This window comes from Adiantum capillus-veneris, chromosome 7, assembly GCF_014529385.1.
Source record: "Adiantum capillus-veneris isolate H3 chromosome 7, ASM1452938v2, whole genome shotgun sequence".
Lineage (NCBI taxonomy): Eukaryota > Viridiplantae > Streptophyta > Polypodiopsida > Polypodiales > Pteridaceae > Adiantum > Adiantum capillus-veneris.
Window position 1 is genome coordinate 68,875,683 of NC_140937.1, and position 6,060 is coordinate 68,881,742.

Consider the following 6,060-nt stretch of genomic DNA (forward strand, 5'->3'; position numbering starts at 1 on the left):
AATAAAACAAAATGGTCAGTAGAGTACAATTTAAAATTTTGTTTTGTATACGTAGAATGCCAACCCACCATGTAATGTGTGATATGTTGCCCACCCCACCCTGTAAGGTAAGCCTTTTTCCAATCCAGCAAGGCTGCTTGAAATGATGTGAGCTTACTTTGGTCCCAAGAATGCTGCTCAACGTAGTGGAAAATTTTATCTAGTGATTTCCACACATTCGCCTTGTGATTCTGGATTGACCCACCACCAGCATTATCTTTAACCACTTTATGTAACTGTTTCCATTTGTTGAACAGGTTTCTCCTTTCTTCTCTATCTGAATCTTTGAGGCTAAACCCAAGAAACCTTCTTGCCTTCACGCCGCCTATCGATGCTTTCCTCGGTACCTTGTACCGACTTTGAGACATCTTAGGGTCCTCTTCAATTTTGACATTGCCTCCATGCAAACCAATCTCTGAGAGCACTCCCTCTGATGCTTTGATCACTCTTTTCAACTCACTCTCTGGCTTTAATGTCCATGCAAAACATATGTACAAATGAACCACCTTTTCAATTATTCGACAGAGTGCATGAAGTGTACAAACGTGAACTCTACTCAGAGGAACATCAAGCACTGGTTTAAAAGTCTTATCTTGAAGATATCTGTTGGGAGCTCTATTCCATTGCACACTCTCAAGAGATTGTGCATCAGCCATGCAATATAAGCATGGATTTTCCACAGCTGCTCCGTGTATTATGTTGTACATACACTTAAGAGTCTTTAAGTCACCTGCCATGTGCCATTCCACTGTGTAGTCACCAAATCCTTCCACTGATGATAGAAGGAATTTGGGTTTGACTAAAAACCCAATCGAGAATTTCAAAATTTTCCTTATCAGCCTACAGTGAAAAACAAAAACACAAAATCAACATCCAAATAATCAATATTTTTATTTTTATAGAGTGAACGAAGTATACCTGAAATGATCCTAGAGTTAGAATGTTGTTTTTGGATTACACGTTGAAGTATCGAGGATCCTCTTTCGTTATTGATGGATCTAGAGATTCGTTCATGAGGGTAATGGTGACTCTCTCTAGCTTTTTGTTCTTCAGGACCTCGCACTCGTCAAGATTCAAAACAAACTTGAGAACCCCACGGCACTCCTCTCGACTGATGTCAAAGAAGTGAACTGCATATCTTTGCAATGCTTCAAGATCAATGAAGAGGTTGTTGTGCTCGTTAAATTGTACCTCTCTGCCGCCCTTGACTAAGAACGTTGCTTCAATATGGAATGGTGACCCAAGTTTCTCAAACACCTCATCGTTTACGTGTCGGAGAGCAGCCTTTACATGTGATGGCTTTGGCAGCAATAATCCTCTCTGTAGTTTATTTTGAGACTTTTTAGCTAATGCTTTGAAGAGTGCCCTGTATCCCATCTGTGAGATGCCACTCTCATCAAGTATTTCTTTCACTTCCATTGGTTCCAGTTGATTCTCGTTCATGAAGGAGGTACATTAGGCAAAATTTGGACTCACAAAGGGGCCCTTTAAGGAGTTTGACTTTACCTCTCTCTACCAAAATGGGTGCATGGATAAATTTCTGCAAACAAACTCCAAAGTTGGCCGAGGTTTGACAGTTAGAATGTCCTCTTTAAACTCTATCTATTGATATATAGCACGCCATGAGATTCCTCATATTTTAGAAGATTCTTTTTTTTATTCACCTATGATGTGACAACTCTGTCGGAATCTAAGTGAATCAAAAAAAGAATCTTCTAAAATAAGAGGAATTTCGTGGTGTGCTATATATCAGTAGATAGAGCTTGAAGAGGACATTCTAACTGTCAAACATCCGCCAACTTTGGAGTTTGTTTGCAAAAATTTATCCATGCGCCCGTTTTGGTAGAGAGAGGTAAAGTCTGTAAAGAAAGAGGATGCAAGAGAGCTACACAAGACAAGCACAAAGCACACAGAGATGGAAAGCTTCTTCTTCTTCTCACAGAAAAGAGAGTACAAAATGACTAAGTGCTAAAACTGAAAAGTAGCACATATGTACATGCGATCACTAAGTGTGAACTCGCTAGAAGCGTACTAGGATGGCACTATAAGTGTAGTCCAGTTGTAGAATCACTGGTAGAGATCCTCCGTGTTGGTCACCTAACGCACCTGTGAGTAAATGCCGTAAGCGGCCAAGACCCATAGTGGATGCCAGCTCAAGATGTAGAGCTCGACAGCTCAACACTCCCCCTCGAGCTCTGTATGTCGCAGAGTCCAAGCATAGTCCGAAAACATCGAAGCTTCTCAGCTCCGAGGGCCTTGGTAAAGATATTCGCTATCTGCTCCTCTGTGCTGACGTAGACCAAGTCGATGTCGCCCGCCAACACTCGCTCTCGAACGTAGTGGTAATGGACCTCTATGTGCTTGGTCCTGGCATGGAACACTGGGTTCCTAGCCAACTACATGCTGCTGAGGTTGTCACAATGGATGACAATCTGTTGGTCCACCTGCACTCCCAAGTCCTCCAGTAATGTGCGTAGCCAAGCTACCTCGCACGCCGCAACTACTGCACCTCTGTACTCGGCCTCTGTGCTCGATAAAGCAATAGTAGGCTGCTTTTTGCTGCTCCAAGTAACAGCAGCACTCCCAAAAGACAACATGAAGCCACTCGTTGATCTCCTATCAACAATTCTACCTGCCCAATCTGCATCTGTATACCCATACAATGCTAATGGCGCTTCTGCTGCATAGAACAATGTGTAGTCAAGAGTCCCTTGCACATACCGAAGTGTGCGTCGTACTCCATCCAAATGTGGCTTCCTTAGAAGCTGCATGAACTGACTCTCCAAGCCTACTGTGTAGATCAAGTCTGGCCTCGTGATAGTCAAGTAGATTAGACTACCCACAATCTTCCTGTACATCTTGACATCCTCAACAACATCACCCTTCTCTGCACTCAGCTTTTCATTCACATCCAAGGGGATAGAAATTGGCTTACAATCAGCCATACCATACTTTGACAACATGCCCAAAGCATATTGTCTCTGTGACAGCCATACACCCTCTAGAGTCCTAATCACCTCAATGCCAAGAAAGTAGCGCAACTCGCCCAAATCTTTCATTTCAAACTCCTGTTTGAGAAGACCCTTCACATGGTCAATCTCCATAGCATTGTCACCCACAATAATAAGGTCATCTACATATATGGTAATGACCACAATCCCCACATCACTCTCACGTACATAGAGTGAATGATCAACATGAGCTCTCCTAAAACCAATACTGAAAAGATACTTGGAAATCCTATCATACCATGCTCTAGAGCCCTGCTTCAAACCATACAAAGCTTTGAGAATCCTGCATACATAATCTGGGTAACTTGGATCGACATAACTAGGTGGCTGATCCATATACACTTCCTCTTGCAACTCACCATTCAAGAAGGCATTATTTACATCCATTTGATGCATAATCCATCCTCTAGATGCAGCCACTACTATGATAGCTCTCACAGTCATCATCTTTGCCACTAGAGCAAAGGTCTCCTCATAGTCTATGCCATACGTCTGTGCATAACCCTTTGCGACCAACCTTGCCTTGTGACGCTCAATGTTACCATCAGCCTTATGCTTGGTTTTATACACCCATTTACAGCCAATAGCTTTCTTGCCACTTGGCAATGGCACCAAGTCCCATGTGTCGTTTGCTTCCAATGCAGCCATCTCTTCATTCATTGCATCATCCCAATGCACATTTCCAACTGCATCCTCAAAACATGTGGGCTCCACATCCTGTATCACCTTAGCCATGTAGACTTGGTGATGCGCTAGATACCCATCATAAGCCAATTTCTAAACTGGATTTTTGACTCTGTTAGATCTGCGCGGTCCTGGGTCACTCCTTTGCCCTCTAGCATCTTCTTGTACTTTCCTTACACCAGGTGTCGTGACAGCCGGAATTCCAAATTCCTCATCAAGACTTTGTTCAGAACCATCTGAATCCATGTCTACATGTGAAAAACCTCATGATGCATCAGCCATAAAGGGAGGTTCATCAACCTTTTCCTTTCCTTTTCGTGGTACATTCCCTGTACCTGCTGGTGGAGTAACCTGCGTACGTAGTCTACCATTCCATGGCTTCTCAATAGAGCCACGAGAAGACGACTCTTGTGGTCCACTCAAAACCTGTGACTATGGCCTCACATTTTGTACAACCACATCATCTTTTACATCAGCCCCAATAGTTCCATGTGCATTACTGTACCAGCTGCTCATCTCATCAAAGACTACATCTCTGCTCACTCGTAATTCTCGTGTAGTAGGATTGTAGAACCTGTACCCCTTTTGTTCAAGGGAATATCCCACAAGAATACATTTCTCTGCTTTAGGATCCAATTTCCTACGCAACTCATCTGGTACATGCATGTAAGCTATGCAGCCAAACACTTTCAAGTGTGCCAAATCAGGCTTTGTACCTGTAAACTTTTCCTCAGGCGTTACATCATGCACCACAACTGTAGGTGTCCTGTTCATAATGTACACAGCTGTATTTACAGCTTCAGCCCAGTAATGATGAGGCATGTTCTTCTCATTCATCAATGCACGTGCAACCTTTGCAATGTGCCTGTTTTTCCTTTCTGCGACCCCATTCTGCTGTGGAGTATATCTGCATGTAAACTGTCTACGTATACCATGCTTTCACAGAAAATCTGAAAAATCATTGGAGAAGTACTCTCCCCCTCCATCTGACCTCAATGTCTTGATTTGCATATCTGTCTCCTTCTCAATCATGACTTTGAAGTCTTGAAAGTGACCAAACACTTCACTTTTGTTACGCATGAAGTAGACCCATACTGTCCTTGTATGGTCATCAATGAAAGAGACATAATACCTTCAACCATGTATTCTTGCAGTATCGGTTGGACCCCAAACATCTGTGTGCACCACCTCAAGTGGATTTTTACATACATTGCGCTCATGTGGAAATGAGCCCTTTGACTCTTTTCCAAACTCGCATGCTGCACACACTTTATGCATACCATCCACCTTGACTTTGGGCAAACCTTTTACAATATGTTTTGATTGCATGCTGCGCAATCTCTGCTCATTGACATGGCCAATGCGTTTGTGCCAAATGTCAACATCAGCCACAACACCTGTGCCCTGTGCAAATAATGCAGCTTTTACCTCAGGCATATCTACATTCAGCGTAAACATTCTACCCACACATTTTCCCTCTGTGATCAGCTTACAGCCATTCTGAAAATCTTCTACATAACAGCCATTCGGATTGAAACGAACCTGCAAACCCTGCTCAACCATTTTTCCAACAGAAACGAGATTCTTTGTAATGTTTGGGGCATGAAGTACATCTGCTAAGTACTTTGATTTCCCACTCTTCATATTTAGAGGTATGTCCCCTACATGAGCAATGGGGTGAGCTGTGTCATCTTCTATCTGCACATAGCCTGACACATCTGGTTTGTGCATATCTCTAAACCACTCTCCACGAGACGTCATGTGATTAGAGGCACCTGAATCCACATACCAAACATCATCTTGGGTGGAATTCTTTGCAGTCATTGTATTCATTACATGCTGCATAACAAACATGCGCTCGTTTTTTATGTCATCTGCATCTCTACTAGTAGATGCATAGTTGCCCAGTTCTCTCTTTCCACTTGATTTTCCCTTTGGATAGTCACGTGACATGTGACCTCTTTCACCACAAGTCCAACATTCTCTGCTATCTGCAGTATGTTGCTGCCTGCTTGATCCTGCACCACGACCTCTTTGACTCCCCCTGCCTTGAGACTGGTTTCCCCTGCCACCTGTATTGTTTTGATTTGATTGACCTTCTTGAAATTGGCCCCTGCAACCACTTGGGCCTCGACCACGACCTCTACCTCTACCTCTGTTGGAGTTAGAATAGAAGGCCTGTTAAGACCTATTTCTGCCATGAGAAGAAGGTGTGTCAAGACCAAGGTTCTTCTCCTCAATAATAAGCATAGAAATCAACTCTTGGAACATGGGGATGTCGTCTCTTGTATTCATGGAAGACCTGAAATGTACATACTCATCTCTT